We start from the raw sequence: 18,245 nt of genomic DNA, 5'->3' as shown, positions 1-18,245 counted from the left end.
CCCTCCGTGCTTGCTCCAAACGGAGGGGGATGAAAAATTTCGGACGTGACTTCCGTTCAATGACGTCATCAACATCGCCAGTCCGCTAGCATTAGCACAGCGCTTCCAGCGGTTGAATATCCATAACAACAGCAGTTTTATAACTTTAAGAAGGTCACACTACAACATAAAGTCATTACTTACATTTAAATGTAAACTTCTGTGGTTCAGAGAACACCAAAATGAAGAAAAGAGCTTCTTAGCGTGACACGGGTTACTCTCACAATGATGGGCTTTGGACCCCTCTGTTTGGAGGGTGAAACTTAAAAAATAATAATCCTGGACACGACTTTGACTTCAACTGTCACTCCAAATCAAGGGGGAGGGCTAAGGGAGAGGGAGAAGGGGAGTATTCGGATCGGGCCTTAGTGCACAGCTTTGCAAAAAAATATGAATGCAACATTTAGTTTTATGTTTTGACATGACTGTTTTGAGCACGACTTCTCTTTGCTTTGAAAACAAATTTCTCCTGTTAAGATCAAAAATACAACACGTGTTCACAGACATCACAATCGAGTCACGAAACATCGATTCAACAAAGTCCATGCAACGATAGCAAAAAAGATGCCTCTGCAATGATAACAGTCTGGCACTGATGAACAGTTTGTGTTTATTTTTTAGCATTATCTTAATAATATATGGCTGTGGATCACTGATATGTAGAGATGATATTGACGCCAACTTTCATTTCACAGTTGTGACATCATGAGCAAAAGATAGTGTAGTTTATAAACAGCAATACAATAGAATAAAACTATGACACAGATCAAATATGACATGGATACAAATGGAACAACTTCTGGCATACACCAGCAAAAAAATAAAAAAAGAGAAAGTTCGCCATTCCGATCCTTTTTTTAACTGCCAAACAGTTTGCCTACTCTGAGTTAGCTTTCATGTTTATGTTATGGTGGTGCAGTGGTTAGCACCCTTGCCTCACAGCAATAAGGTCCTGGTTCAAGCCTCAGCTGGGGGACCTGGAACAGAAACTTGAAGCTGACTACCAACCAGGCAGCTGGCCCGCTGTTTCTTAGAGACAGACGTCTAACGGAGACCGCCGTTTCTTCCATCACAGACAGAATGGTGATGACTAATGGCTTCATCATGCCGTGAAATTTGGTCACAAAACGCAGACAACACCAGATGAACATTTCAGAATTGATTGAAATGATGAAAACAGTATTTGATGTTCAGATTAGCACTGGCTGTGAATGTTTCTGTTCTCTTTGAAGCTTTCATGCTATCCATTTCCTGGAGATGCACACGTTTCCATCTTTCCTCAACAATCCATCTTCAAAACATTTCTCTTAAGTCATCACACTTTTTCCACCAGGAAATTGTTTGCTTGTTTCTGCAGACGTCTACCCAATACCACCGTCTGCTAGCAACATTCTCAGATACATTTTGGATCCACCCAAATATGGTGCAGATTCCTCACCAGAATGTTCTTTGGCATAGGCCACCACGAGAAGTTTAAACGCAAAATCGGATGAGCGTTTCTTGGTCATGGCTACACTGGATCAAAAGTGACACAGAAGAAGCAGATGTTTAGTAGTGGGAAAACAAATAGTATAGGCAGAGTCCAGGCAAGTGTAGAGCTGTTGAGTCCAAGTGGAGCGTGGTCAGACCATCAAAGGATCCAGAGCAGGCTGAAGATCAAAGAAAGAACAATGGAGGAGGAGGTCAGGCTTCAAAGAACTTAAGCCCACTCAGACAAACAGACCGACTGGCAGGGAAAAAGAGAAACTGGTCTGATATATGACCAGGATGAAGAGTTGCTGGTGTGCCAGAGTGCCATGTGTCATCCTCAACATAGGAGAGATAAGGTGAGGGCGAGCAACAAAACCAAAAAAGGAACAAACAAATACAAAAGGGAACCAGGAGAGGGCAGCAAAGGAGCAAGAACTGTCAAGGCCTGACACTGCCTGTCCTGGGAGACTGGCAGGTAGGTGGGTAGAATAGTGGCGGTGGCGGCGGCGGCAGAGATTGGAATCTTGTCAGTGGGGAGCAGGGGATCCCTCCTGTGTTTTGTTTCATCATCGTCTTATCTTCTTTTTTTTTGACAAACATGGACTTTGTTGCCCTTCTTTGTATCGATGTTTTCAGGAGTTCATGTATATGCCTGTGATCCCTTGACATACTGTATTATTGACAGTGGGTTAACAGGGGAAACTCTTTATTCAGGACAATGGAGAGTTGTATTCAGAGCAATCAAAAGTTGTATTCACAACAAACATGTTAAACGCAAAACTATATCTTGAATTCATATTTTTTGCAAAGCTGTGCAGAGTTTGGTCTTAGTGCACAGGCTTCTCTTTGACAGACATCTCACCCCATACAACTCCATTCAGCATATGCCTGGTTTCCTGCCACAGCACTGCCAGACCAGACTGCCACAAATCTTTTTGCTCCAAATGGTTGAAAAAAAATAACTGTTGAGTCAATTAGACAGTTTTGATTTGACAAAGATCATAAAGATGACATAAATGATCAATGAAAACACTCTAAAGTACCATCATAAAACAATAATTAGAAATGAGCCATCAGAACATTAATGACTCACATTTAACCAGAACTTACGCCCTCCTTACTGTGAAGGGGCTGACTCTTCTGATGAAATCTGTGATAAAAGTCTGTTTATGGTTCTAAAGAAAAGATCAATGTGAGATTTAACTGTTTGCTGGATGGTTCCTCTGTTTCTGCTTTCTAGATTCCGTAACAAACTTTTCTTCACCGCCACTTCTCTTCATCTGATTCTTCCTCTCAGATGTTACTTAGATATCTAAAGGTTGCAAATAAGTAAAATGAAATAATTGTGATGTAAGTAATTGTCAGAAACAGCTGTGAATATGAGCAGAGAAAGCTATAGCACTATTACCATCCTGTGCTCACCATCTTTCTTTTTTCGCTCTTCTGTCTTTACTCTATTACACACACTTTGTATTCTGCCGAGTCTGATCATGAATAAAAACGATATTTACATCTTTAGCTATGTAGTTTTTTCCAGCCTGCCTATTTTCTGACTTTGATCTTCTTCTCTTTTGTGCTGCAGAACTTTAACAACTAAACACAGAACTCAGTGTCTTGTCAAAACATTCCATCAATCTATTTGTATTTCTTAATTTCTATCCTTTTATGAAGCAAAGACACTTAATAAGGGATGTTTCCTGTCCTGTCTCTTGTCAGTGCAGTCTAAACACTTACTCCTCACTTAGCAATCTTCATTTAGCACTGCATCAGCACCAGTACACATACAGCTGAGCTGAACGATACCCTTTATACAGAACAGGACACAGTTATGAAACTGTTGGCTCAGATTTTTTCACCAATTTGCAGTAGTCAGCACAGCAAGCTGACACAGAAATCCTTTAGTACGTAAAAGTTTAGATACTGTCTGTCAAATGGGTGGATTCATTGTTTACAAATCTAATGTTAATGTAAGACCCATCCAGTCCAGTAGGCACTAGTATCAAAAATAATTTCCAGAATCGATTCAAATCAATTCACCAGAGCCTGGATCAATTCGATTCAGATTTTCTTTTTTTATTCTTTTGATATATTCAGTTCAAATTTGACTTTATATGGTTTACACATTTAGACACATTTCTTTAGAAATACATTAATAATAATAATAATAATAATAATAATATATGTTTTTAATATATTTATATTAATCTGATCCAGTTCACATACTGTAAATGTATCAGTGAAATAATGAGATTGTTAATATCATCCAGAGTTACATGGATTCTCTAAAGGAGAAGTTCTAACTAAAATGTTCAGATCATTAACATTGGAAACATTGTTCTGCTTCTCCTGGAGGACGTTTCAGTTTGACCACTAGGGGATGATCGCGCTATAGCAGTAAACTTTTTTCAAGAAGAATAAGCAAAGATTGAGCAAACGGCAACGGTGCTTTAGACCATAAATCTTCTTCTTTACTTTCGGCTTATCCCATTTTTTGGGGGGGTCGCCACAGCGTAACAGCACCCACTGTTTCACATCAGTGATTTGGCAGAGTTTTTACGCCGGATGCCCTTCCTGACACAACCCTGTACTTGAGGGGCACAGGGACCCAGTTAGGCAGCAGGTCAAGGGTCTTGACTAAGGACCCAATCTGGGTGGGGATCGGTGGACACTCCACGGATTGAACCCAGGGCTCCTCCTTCATGCCTGTGAGTTTATAAAGATGGTCATTTAGTCAGCAAAATATGTTGCTGACTAAATGACCGCGTGTTAGCATTAGGCGTCCAATGACAAATCTGATTACATGTTGGCATTAAGCTAGCGGACTTTAGCTTTATGTGCTAGATCAATCCCTACTTTTACGGATCATTATTGATCTATTAAGCTTAGATTCATACAAATCGATTAATCCATTTTATCAACCCAGCCCTATCATGTAGTGAGTAATTAACACTGAATCCAAATTCCTCCCCTTCCACTCCAGTTGTAGGGTCATTTAAAGCTGAACAGATTTTTTAAGGGGAAGCTGTAGTGGTTATCCCTCCATCGCAAGGGTGAACCGTGTCACCCTGGGCCGCTGTGGAGAAACGCATTTCTTCACATGGGTGTGCTCTGATACACAGAAATTTACATGTAGATGTGAGTAATGACTTTGTGTTTTGGCAGGCCTTTTCAAAGTGATAAAAGCAATTATGTATTTCTGAGTGATGGCAGCTACGTGTGAACATAGATGACTGGCGACTATTGATGACATGGAGTGGAAATAACGTACAAATTTAAAAAACATATTTTTCCATAACTCTCCTAAATGAAGCGTTAGGGGAAGACTTTGGATTTGGCCTTATTAATATGGTGAACATTTTAATGTTTGCTGGGTGGACACACCCAGGTGGGTGTGTGCGCAGGTTCCACGGTGGCCCCATTTGTGTTTAGTCTTTAGTCTGGCTGTAGTCTGGCTTGCTGGACAGCAGAGCTCGCTCATTGAGTCCCCACCTAAGCCAATGTAGGCAAACTCAGATGAGGCCACCATGGAACCTGCAGACAAACCCACCTGGGGCCCACATTGAAATGTTAGCTTGTAATGGGTGGGGTCTTGGGTTTGTACTTTTATTAATGTACGCTTCATGAAAATGAATTACAAAAAAACAAATTAAAATAAAAATAAACCTCTTTGGTCTGAGGCTAGGCTCACACCACCCTCTGCAGCACATGTTCAAGTGGCCACTTCCAACAAAAGTCTGAGTAAACGCGCATTTTTCACACTCAAAACTATCGTACTGTGTGTAGCTACACAAGTTTCTAAAACCGTTTTCAGGTCTACATACAAAACCTGTGGACATTGAACGTGACTTGCAAGTTCAACCAGGTCAAAGTTTGACCAATCAAAGACTAAGATTTTTAATGAAGTATCCACTTCTCTCACAGTTCAAAAACCGGTTTCATTTGTTAAATGCTCTATGCAAATCGTCTCAGTGTGTGTGATCTTGTGAGCCCTTTTGACAAACTCCACCTTGCCCAACAGTAGCTGGGTTAGAACTATTTACAGAATATAATAAAATATTAAATGCCTTTTCTGTTCTAATTATGTATATCTACAAAAACAATATTACATACATTTATCCCACAATTCGTAGACACAAACGAGTCAATCAACCTGGACAAGGGCTACAATCACTAGAGAAATGAGAAGGACAAATGGCAAAATCAGGTCAAATGAAGTCCCCAAGCTGCAGACTTCCACTTATTTTGGGGTCATTTAGTAAGAACTTTCATTTGTGGATAATAATTATTAAAAAAAACATTTAAGAGGTCATTTAAGAGTAGTACAAGTCCAATGGTGCATGATTTAAAGTAAAACAATGTCATCTCTCAAATGTGTACATGTTACACATCTTCTACCAGAGCTGTTCAATCATGGTCCTCCAGATCTACCACCCTACCTGTTTTCCTGATCTACCTGCACTGCTTGCTGCTGATTACCTGGACCAGGTGTGTTCATTCAATCAGATTGTGGAGACATCTGATGGAGCTGATCAGCAGCTGGCGGTGCTTAGAGATTTGGATAACAGTCAAGGTGGTAGATCTGGAGAACCAGATACGAGCAGCCCTGAATGACTTATATTCCTCTGATTTTTTTTTAATTGTGTTTATTTGGTTTGTGTCAACAATGTTTCTGCCACTTTGTAAATCACTAGTGACTGCTTGAATCAATAGTGCGTTCCAAATCATTATGCCAATTATATTTTTCTATGATTTTTCTAAAGACTTAAGGCAAATGACAGTCAGCATCATGTTCAAGTCACTATAACCAATAGAGTTTATATTAAAGGTTTTTGAACAACCTCCTAAAGATAGCAGTGTTTTGTTCAAAAATGTAGAACCCGTATAGCCACTCTGTTGGTTAGTAAGAATAGTGAGTGATTGGGTTCGAGTTTCTGAAGGTGGATACCAAATAAGGTGCACCTTTTTTCTCAATATTTTCCTCTCCAAAAATTAAAGAAAGAGACCCAGAGAAAGGTAAAAGTTTAGCCAAATATAAGTAAAGGTGTTGTTTGATACATTATAATAATTTGGCAAATGTAAAAATAATTCCCCAACAGAAAATATAAACACTGCAATTAAGTAAAAATGACAGAAAATAAATAACACCAGTTATTCTGAAATGTATACAAAATGTCTCATTTATAATATCTAAGCAAAAGAAAAATGCTGGATTCTAACACAAATGGTTAACTAACCTCAACCAATCAAATATTTACCAGAGATTACCACTCCTTAGCTTTAAGAAACGGCAATATATATATAGAAATCAAAATGTTATAGCCTTGAACATTTAAAATGGTTTCAGTCCTTAGCGCTCACACACACACAGTCCAGTTTATTCACGGTACTGGCTCCTTAAAAAGGGGAAAAAAAACGTTGCAGGCCTGTTGTTTTTTTTTCTTCAAAACAATAAAAGCGTTGCAATACTCCATCGGGATCCAGTGGGACGAGAAAAGACCATGGCTCTGCGTCGATGCGACCAAGCATGGTGCACGTTACGTTGGCTTCCACTCCCGACTCCTGCTCTGGCTCTCCAATACGGAAAACGGGTATCCAGCCTCCAAACCTCCAAGGCCGTGTCCGTCCATTCTGATCTGCTCGCATTCTGCAATGTCGGTGGGCAGGTCTTTGGCGGAGAACCGCGGAGTTTCCTCAATTTGCTTGTCATTGTGGAAAATTCATGTCGCCGCCGTTCTTCACTCACAAATCAGCCTGAACTTCCCGTTCAGACTTTACTGCTATCTGGTGAGGTGCTTTGCTCCAAAAGATCCATGCCTCTGCTTCTCCAACAGGTCCGCGTGGAAACAATCTGTCCGCTCTTCTCAAACTTTCTCCACTTCACAAGAACTTCAAGAATTATACCCACCCTTTCACATCTTAGGAACCAATCACAATGGATTACTAAGAGGGACTTACAAATGAACCAATGACATAATTAAAGAAGGAAATAAACCAAAGGAAATAATCTCTTTTTTTTCTCTCTCTGCTTATATTATTTAACAAAATAATATAAAACTCCATCAGTATTATTTACTCAAAATAACTGTCTTTTCTATGAAATCCCCAAAATCTTTTTGCTTTATTTATTTGTTAACTAAAAGTGCCACCAGGCTACAAAATAAAAACTGTCAAATCTTCCACATTATCACTGAGTTCCACAACATTTGATAGTCTAAAGAACTGAAAATGGTCATTTTAGACTCCGGTAGGGCTGCCCTTTATCACCGGTTCTGTTCATAGTCTTTATGGTCAGAATGTCTAGGTCCAGCCAGGGTCCAGAGGGGATCTGGTTTGGAGACCACAGGATTTCATCTCTTCTCTTTGCAGATGATGTCGTTCTGTTGGCTTCTTCGAGCCAGGACCTCCAGCATGTATTGGAGCGGTTTGCAGCCGAGTGTGAAGCGGCTGGGATGAGGGTCAGTCTAAGTCTGAGGCCATGGTTCTCGACCGGAGAAAGGTAGTTTGCCCTCTCTCGGTGTGTGGAGTCCTCCTGCCTCAGGTGGAGGAGTTTAAAAAGGCGGCATCCACAATCATACGGTTGCTGCACCAGTCCATTGTGGTGAAAAGAGAGCTGAGCCAGAAAGCAAAGCTCTCATTTTACCAGTCAATCTTCGTTCCAGTACTCACCTATGGTCATGAACTCTGGGTCGTGACCGAAAGAATGAGATCCCGACTACAAGCGGCTGAAATGAGTTTTCTCCGGAGAGTGGCTGGACGCTCCCTTAGAGATAGGGTGAGGAGCTCAGTCACCCGGAGAGAGCTCGGAGTAGAGCCTCTTCTCCTCCGCATCGAGAGGAGCCAGTTGAGGTGGTTCGGGCATCTGGTCCGGATGCCTCCTGGACGCCTCCCTGGGGAGGTGTTCTGGGTATGTCCCACTGGGCGGAGGCCCCGGGGAAGACCCAGGACATGCTGGAGAGACTATGTCCCTCGGCTGGCCTGGGAACGCCTCGGGGTCCCCCCAGAGGAGCTGGAGGAAGTGGCCGGGGAGAGTGAAGTCTGGGCATCTTTGCTTAGACTGCTACCCCCGCGACCCAGTCCGGATAAGTGGAAAACGAAACAACTTGCAAATGATTACACTATGGCCAAGAATCAATTAAAAAAAATTAATCACAAAGCTGGAAAAATTTCATTGCGATTATAAAAACAACAATAATAAAATTTGTCAAAAAACTAATTAACGTTTTTGAATGAAAATACAAAATAATCCAGAAAAAAGTTATATGAAGAGTTTGTTGGAGGAACATCACACCTCACAGCTCCATGATGTGACCTTTCTTATGTGGCTTTAGTCTGCCTGTGAGGCTGCAGCTTCCAGGTTGCCCAAAAAACAAGAATTTCTCTCCTAAGAGCACTGCTGTCTATTTGACATTTTGACATTAAATACATTTTCTTTTTTATGTTTGTGATACGTAATAAAATAAGTTTTTTAGGTGAAGTTTGATCCAGCTGGATTTCAGGTCGGCTCGGCTGGAATCTCCTCACAGGTGGAGGCGTGTCCGTCCATTCTGAACTGCTCGCCTTCTGCAATGTCGGTGGGCGGGTCTTTGGCGGAGAACCGCGGAGTTTCCTCAATTTGCTTGTTATTGTGGAAAATTCATGTCGGTCCACATCCCAAAAGAAAATAATGCCGCCTCCAGTGGGTGTGCTGCCGCTGCTGCATTACAGCTGTCAGAGTGACGTTCTTCATCAGCCTTATTTATTAAAATAGAAGCACGCTTTTGTCCAAAAACTACAAATAAATGCCATATTATCTCTTTAATTTAATAAAATCTCAATCAAAGAATATAAAAAAACAGTTTGAGTTTATTTAGACAGAGTTTTATTACGCTGTAGGGCAGGACGCCTGAGGGCGTTAATAAATATTAAAACATTAATTATGATTTATTTATCGCATGCAACGCTCCACCTTCCACAGCCCTGGATTACATGTTCAAATTTGACAAATATAGTTGTTTGGTTTACATCATGATATATATTGTTATTACTTGATATGAAAAAGCTGTATTGTGACTACTTGTGCCTGTTGGGAATTGATTTTGCTTCCACTTAGCGGGGGGAAAAAGGGGGGTCCCTTTACTGTAATTCCAACTAAAATAAAGACATTAGGCAAATAGCTCTTGTTTAAACTTTAACTTTTCAATATAAACAAGATAATGACTCGCATAATTCAACCTAAATAAATTAGTGGAACTTTCCCACTGAATATTGAATGTCATATTTTTTATTGATTTATTCTAAATTGTATCGGTCAGTCCAAAAAAAAACTGTTTTGGACCTCTATAGAGTGTTCAAGCTACGTCCACTATTTTGACTTCTAAAAATTACCTTTCTTCAACGTTAATCTCGGTTCAATATTTGAACATCAGATATTTCTTTTCAACGTCCTATGGATATGTAGATCCAGTGTATATTGCATCCTTCCAGCGAAACATGTTTCAAGACGTCAATACAACCTCCATATTTTGTCAACTATTTAACATATACTAATAATAAGGATAATAGTAATACATTTTATTTGAAGCGCCTTTCATGGCACTCAAGGACATTTTACATGATAAAACAGAATAAATAGACATAAAAACAGAGCACAATAAAATTATATAAAAATAAATAAGTCAGCAAGAATAGACAGAAAATCAAAGTGAGAAAGCAGATTTAAACAGGTGAGTTTTTAGATGGGATTTGAAAATTGGTAGGGAGACAATATTACGGAGTTCAGGTGGGAGAGAGTTCGGGAGCCGACCGGCTGGAGGCTCGGCTCCCCATAGTGACTAGACGAGCGGGAAATACAGAGAGCTGGAGAGAAGAAGAGGACCGGAGAGAACAACAAGGGGAGTAAATTTGGAGGAGATCAGAGAGGTAAGGAGGTGCCAGATTATGGAGGGCTTTAAAGGTCAGAAGGAGGAGTTTGAACTGAATTCTGGATGTAATTGCGAGCCAGTGCAATTGCTGGAGGACAGGGGTAATGCGATCATAGGTTGAAGTTCTAGAGATTATACGGGCAGCTAAATTCTGGACCAGTTCTAATTGATTGAGGGTTTTGTTAGGGAGACCATTGAGGAGGGAATTACAATAGTCGAGGCGAGAGGTGACCAAACTGTGAACCAAAATGGAAGTGGAGTGGACTGTGAGAGAAGGGCGGAGACAATTAATTTTGCGCAGGTGGAAGTAGGTAACTCAGGTAACGTTATTGATGTGAGAATAAAATGATAGTGAGCTGTTGAGGATGACACCCAGACTCTTTACCTGAGGGGAGGAGGAGACAGAAGCTGAATCTACAGAGAGTGTGATGCTTGGCACTTTAGAGAGGGTGGATTCAGAGTATAAGTATTTCAGTTTTGTCGCTTTTGAGTTTAAGAAAGTTTGACGTGAACCAGTTTTTTATTTCAGATAGACAGGAGGAGAGGGACGGGGTGGAAGAGAGGAATTAGGTTTACTGGACAGATAGAGCTGGGTGTCATCCGCAAAACAATGAAAATCAATATTGAATTTACAAAAAATATTGCCAAAGGGTAGGAGGTAAGTAATGAAGAGGAGAGGGCAGAGGACGGAACCTTGGGGAACACCGGTGGTCTATAGAGGAGGATAGAATAGGATATTGTATCAAAGGCTGCACTCAGGTCAAGGAGGATGAGGATGGTGATGAGTCCAGAATCAGCTGTAAGGAGGTCATTTGTGATTTTTATGAGAGCCGTTCCTGTGCTGTGAGAGGGGTGGAAACCGGATTCAAAGGGTTCTAATAGGTTATTTTGCATGAGATGGGAGTTGAGTTGAGAGGCAACAATTTTTTCAAGGATTTTGGTGATAAATGGCAAGTTAGAAATTGGACGGTAGTTGCTAAGAATATTAGGATCAGAACCGTGTTTTTTCAAAATTGGTTTGACAGTAGCCATTTTGAGAAATGAAGGAACAATACCAGTAGTTAATGAAGAGTGAATAGTGGTGCAGATGAACGGAAGAAGAGAGGAGAGACATGACTTGACCAAGGACGTTGGGAGAGGATCGAGCTGGCATGTAGAAGGCTTTGACTTTTGGATGAGGGAAGAGATTTCACTGGGATCGGGCAGCTGGAAAGTAGAAAGTGAATGGGAGACAGAGAAAGAATCTGGGGAAATGGGAGAAGGGGGAGGGGAGTGGAGGTGCTGATGTATAGTTTGTATTTTATGGTCGAAAAATGCCAAAAAGGAGTTACAGGTGTCATTGGAGTAAAAATGAGAGGGAAGAGTATCACGGGGTTGAAAAATTGTGTTCATAAGAGAAAATAAAGTTTTAGAGTTTCCTTTGTTTGTGTGGATGAGATTGGAGAAATAGTTTGTTTTTGTGAGGGTGACTAAGTCCTTATACTGCATGGTATGGGTTGCGTACATTTCCTTGTGAACTGTCAAGCTGGTTCTTCTAAAATGCCGCTCTAGTCGGCGGCCTTTAGCTTTCATTTCACGGAGCTCAGCGGTGTACCAGGGAGCAGATTTTGTGAATGCAACAGTGCGGGTTTTTACAGGAGCAAGGAGGTTGATAATGTCAGTGAGGCTTTTGTTATAAAAAGAGACTAACCCATTTTGGTCAGATGAGTAAGGAAGAGGAATGAGGTTAATTTGAGAAGATAGAGTGCTGACATTCATATTTTTGATATTACGAAAGGTGATGTGGCGTGGAGGTTTAGTGACATATATGGACACAGAAATACTGAAAGATACTAGAAAATGATCGGTTACATGAATATCATCAACAGTACAATTGGTGGGGGTTAACCCGGAGCAACAGACCAAGTCCAAAATATGTCCTTTAGTGTGGGTTGGGGAATGCACATATTGATTGAGGTTGAGACTGTCCAGGCATGAGCAGAAGTCTCTAGTGAGGGGGAGGAGCTGGTTATCATAATGTAAATTAAAATCTCCCATCACAATTATATTGGGGGATAGAGATGACAGATGAGTAAATAAAAGTCCTACTTGATTCAAAAAGTTGCTGTTTGGTTTGGGGGGGTGCGGTAAACAACTGCAATCACCATAGGAGAAGGTCCAGAAAGTGTGAATGCAGTGCACTCCATGGAGCTGAGTGAGGGGAGAGAGAGCGGGAGTACTTTCAACTTCTCGTGATAGATCACCGTGAGACCTCCTCCACGGCCAGAGCAGCGAGGTTGACAGATGTAAACAAAGCCGGGAGGGGTGGATTCGTTGAGTTTTGAAAATTCATTAGGATGCTGCCAAGTTTCTGTCACACAGAGAGTCAAACTTACGGTCAGATATTGTGTCCTTAATCAGCTGACCCTTGTTAGAGAGAGAGCGGATGTTGATGAGGCCAAAGTTGATGGTTGCAGAGTTTTGGCACGTAGCAGAGCTGGCCACGTTCCCCAACCTGGGAAGGCTGGAGAGCACGGTGTGGTTCACGGGGTGTCCAGAGTAGCGGGGAGGGCGGCGAGTAGTGGAGGAGGAGAACCAGATGTGTTTGGGTGTGTCATCGCAGAATTGACGGCGTGTGCCGCGGTGGATGTACCTTCGGCGGGGCGGGAGCGGAGAGTCGGTGCGGAAATGCAGCAGAGGAGGACTGATAGCGAAGACGGAGGAGTTCAGCAGCGGAGTACTAGATCAGCCCTGCCGAGGGTCGGTGGAAGAGCCACAGGAGGGTCCAGGTTAAAGCTGACCAGACGTAGAGTTTGGAGGGGAAAATAGCTGGTAGTTGCATGAGGCCGGTTCAGTAGAGGCAGGTAGCTCTGGGCAGGTGAAGCCATGTCGGACAGCGGCTGGAGGCTAGTTCGTTCAGCTGCTCACGGCGCGACAGCACAAACAAAAGTAGTCCATGAAGCACAATGATATGTACCTTCCTCAGTTTCCCTGGGCATAAACCCACAGAACAATAGACCCCAGCAAAATCTTGAGTACAACAAGCATGTGAAAAAACGTTATTTCAACCGGAGAGTAGCGGCAACAGTCATGCCAGCGTCCACTCAAACCGGAAGTCAGTCATCTAACCTCATTATCACATTAATTTCAGTTCAACATTTCTATTAGACATAATAGTAATGTCTAGAACTGGTGCATGATTTGAATTTTCATTTTATTATATATTTTTATGGAGTTTATTTTCACTAACCAGTCAACGCCAGTCTCACTAAGACAGGATGTCTACACCCAAACAGAAAACCCCACTCTGATATGCTGAGACAGCGCATGCATTTGGTGCACGCATATTTCAGGTTCTGTAAACTGGATTTTCTTCTCCACAAGTGGAGTTCCATAGCTGATAGGAAAAATAAATGTATATATTTTCAGTGATTTAGCTTTTGTTGTGTATTTTGTGCAATAAATATCTAAAGGTCAAGTATACATTGTTATTTTATTTAATGTTACCTCTATAAATAAAGCCATAGGAAAAGGGCCTAGACATTTCAAGTAATAACTACTAGAAATCCCAGAACAGACAAATTAACAGTTGATCTAGGGAAAGTACGAGATATTTTTGAAAATTTCTACAAAAAAATATACTCAAAGCCCCTACTAACGAGTGTAGACAATGTTAGTAGCTTTCTTTCAAATATAATCAAATTAGAAACTGGCACAAGATAAGGCTGTAGTTCAAGCCCAAAGCTCTCCGTATTACACGTTACTTCTCACGCACTCTCATCCCACACTGCTGATGGATGAAAACGCGCGTGGATGACTGAGCGGCCGGCAGCAGAAAGGTCCAAGCTGTGTCTGTATTTTTCTAAAAGAGAATCAGACAGGGCACTGTTTCTAATGTAACAAAACATGGATTGTAAGCACGGTAACAGCAGTAACCTGTCCAAACGCTGCACTAATATTCATCAGATTGTAGCAGAGAGGTGTGCAGCGTCTGACCGTCCAAATGAGATGTCTGTTCATCCAACAGGTGGAGCTTAGGACTAATTGTGTTGATTATCAAAGAAAAGTGCAGGAAATGTTAATGAAAGGAGAGGGAAAGAAAAATGGATATGAGCACTCTTTTAAAAAAGGAGATAATATAATATTGACAGGCTGAAAGTTCATAGTGTGCTTGAAGTGAGAAAGCCTTTTGATAAACTCTGCATTTTGGTTCTTAACTTAAAATATATGTAATTATTGTAAAGACATGTTAGCATTTATTGATAATTTTACTTTAATGTTGGAAAGGACATTAAATTAATATTTGTGTTTTAAATTGTTCCAAAAAAGTTCTTGAAAAAAACAAATGTACACATATGTGTTTTAAAAATAGTTACACATCATAGATTAGCAAGGTAATGTAATGATCATTGCAATGTTTGCATATCGAGATACTGTTGGTTTCGTGACTCGTGTATCGTGAATTGCATTGTATCGTGAGTTACCCTGAGATTCCCAGACCTACTAAAATACTCTCCATCTGAACAGTTTAAAATGGGAGAGTAAAACTATAAAATATATGGGTGTCATGCTAAAGAAACTTTATGAAGCAAATTTTGACTTGATTGAACAAAACATGCTAAAAGATAGGCAAACATGGACAACTTACCCCTTAGATCTCAGTTCTAGAGTAAAAATCAATTAAAATGATTCGCACCACAATTTCTATACCTTTTCTAGGCTTTACCAATGGGAATATCACAGCATAAATTTATGGAATAAAAATATATCCAGATTCATTTGAAATGGAAAAAGGCTAGGATAAGGTTTTCCACCCTTCCACTACCACAGAACAGAGGAGGTTGGCACATCTCAAAGAATATTTTTAGTATCATTTCTAATATCATTAGTCTGCTTGTGTGTACCCCAAAATGAAGCAAGATGGAAAGAAATAAAGATTAAAAGCATTTCAATTATGGAACTATGGATAGACAAAGGCATAACTGCATGGTACACTTTTACTAAAGAGGGGAATCACCTGTAGGAGCCCTATTGAGAAATGCGTCCTGTGGGTGTCGCTGTTGTCATTTGTTGTCATCTTGCTGTCATTACGTTGTCTGTCATAAATTGAGTGTGATTGGGGGATGTCGGACAGGTGTGCGTCAGCCAGAAGAAAATAAAGGTTTTCGGCCGATGTAGCGGGCAATCAAGCAAAGTAAGATCCATATCGATTATTGCAATGAATCTGTTCTTTATTCTTTACAATGTTAAGAATGTAAATATTCACAAGACGTATTTCTCAATAGGGCTCCTACGTCTCCTTAGCTTTAGGGAATTGACAAATAGATTTAGACTGGGAAATCAAGATTTATTCAGATACCTACAAATTCAGGACTTTTTTTTTACAAAGGAAATAAAATCTAATCTAGAACAAAAAGATGCAGGATAACTGAAGTAATATCTGATGCTTATCAAGGAAAACAGCAAAACAACAGTTATTTCAACGTTTTACCACTCTTTTACTGTAAAAAGAAAAAGTTAATCGCTCCACATTAAAATTAAATGTAAATCTGAGCTCAATCAAGAAATTGGAGGAAGACTGGTTTAAAATGTGTCTCACGCTGTACTCTTCCACCAGCTCTCAAATATGAAAGGAATTCGCATGAAGGAAACCTTACACTGTATTTTAAAACACCTCAAATCAAAAGCAAACAACTAAAAACTCCACAATCTTGTAGGAGAATATGTGAGAGTCAGGAAAGGAATCTCACACACATATATTTTGGTAATTTCTTAGACTACAAACGGTTGGAACGTAACAACTGTTATAAAAACGTTCTTGGATATCATTTGCCTAATGAGTTTACAACTCTGTATCAAAGGAATACTCAAGACTCTGTACTGAATGAAGATCTTTACCTGGGAAGGATTTTACTCTTGGCCAGCAAAAAGGCAGTGACAAAAAATGGGACAAGGTGGGCCCCCCTGAGAAGGATGACTGGATGAAGACCATATGAACCATTTACTCAATGGAAAAACTGAATTTCAACTAAAATTAAAGCTATACATTTTCAACAGAAAATGGGAAAATAGTGTCAACATGTGGAAACCCACTAAAATTCAGAGGATTTTGATGCCTAAAGCTTTGAATTAACACACCAAAAAAACAGCCCAATCACTGTGTATTATGTTTATATATTTTTATTTGTTGTTTTTGCTGATTCATGTCTGTAAATGATTACAACTGGAAAACATACAATAAAAAAAAAAAGTTTTAAAAAATGCATCAGAGCAAGAGTGGTTATTCTGACAAGCACCACGACTGAGTATTAGCTATTTATTACTTTATATAAAACGATAGGATTCTGGCTTCCTGGAGCCCGCTGGTATAGTTCCTATTTGGAACTGGAGTGGGGAGGAGTTACTCAGTTCAGCTTTTCTTAAGCAGTCATTGACACCCACGCATGTTAATTCCTCTCCTTAAATTGGACATTGCAGTTTCCTCATCCATTAAAATTGCAGAACCCAAGCATTGACATCAACAAGTTACAGTGAACTGAAATATAAATGCAGTAAATACAAATCAAACGAAATCAATTCGAACTGAATTAACCAGAAAAACAAAACTGTACAAGTGCTAGGAACAAATGTAGCTACCCATTATATATTAAAGTCTATGGTAGCTCCGTATATTTTGATGGACCATTTATTTATCTTTTTATGCATTTTTCACCAACCTGACTATTAAATGCTTAGTCTAAATCTGCTTTTCATACTAAGTTACATTAGCATGTGTCAGCCTATGAAAGGGAAGGGCACAAAAGTAGAAATTTCAATGGGAAAATGAAGGAGTGGTGATGAAGGGAAGTTGAACCTGAAGAATATGGGGAGGATTGTTCCACTTAGATCAGGGGTGTCAAACTCCAGGCCCCGAGGGCTGTAGTGTCTGCATGATTTCCAGATATCCAAGGCCTCCTCAGGACTTATTACCTGGCTCAGGTGTATCCAGCAAATTAGAACATGCCAGATCAGGGTATGTTGAAAAACATGGAGACACTGCAGGCCTGAAGTTTGACACGCCTGATTTAGATGGTTCAACAAAGGACTTTTTCAGGTCATCTTCTCTCCCCCCCAAGCATTTTGACTGTCACACAAGACCAGTTTTAGAAGACTTGGTATCCTTAAAAAAACAACTTACCCCCCAATACACACAACAGAGCATAGATTACACAAAAAAATTCTAAACAGAGGAATTTTACACTTGTTTCCATTAAATAGGCTCATTTCAAATATGATTCTTAGTACCAACGTTTTAATATTTGAACAGGAGCAACCAGTGGTAAAAGATTCAACCAGGAGAACATTGAACTGAATAATTCCACTGATGTCATGATCTCCCAGAGAGCCTGGGTCTCGAAGGGGTAAATATACTTCAAAGTTCTCCAATATATAGGAGTGTGTAAAAAAGCTGGGGTGTGCAGTATTTTCTTGAGTATAAATCACATAAGTCACAAGAGCCAAAAAATGCATTATAAAATAAAGAAAAAACATATATAAGTCATTCCAGAGTAGATTGCACTTTTGGGAGAAAAGTAAAATGCTTCTGAACCGATTCTCCAAGCCTGGCATAATGCTGCGTTCACACTAAATGCCATTCACTCGTATAATTCACATTCACTGCTTCTTATGACCCGGATCAAATTTGATGCTCAATGCCTGTTCAAAAATATATTTATAAACACATGCTCTAGCCCTTTGTGGGATAAGGAAACATCAAGTTTTTGCCTCATTGGTACATGAAAGTTAGAGGAACTGCATGTCTCACATACAATGTACGGAAGACATGGATGATGTTGAGAGATCAGCTTTATTTATTTT

The sequence above is a fragment of the Oryzias melastigma genome, unplaced genomic scaffold (genome assembly GCF_002922805.2).
Source record: "Oryzias melastigma strain HK-1 unplaced genomic scaffold, ASM292280v2 sc00184, whole genome shotgun sequence".
NCBI classification, from domain to species: domain Eukaryota; kingdom Metazoa; phylum Chordata; class Actinopteri; order Beloniformes; family Adrianichthyidae; genus Oryzias; species Oryzias melastigma.
This window is presented reverse-complemented; position numbering follows the sequence as displayed.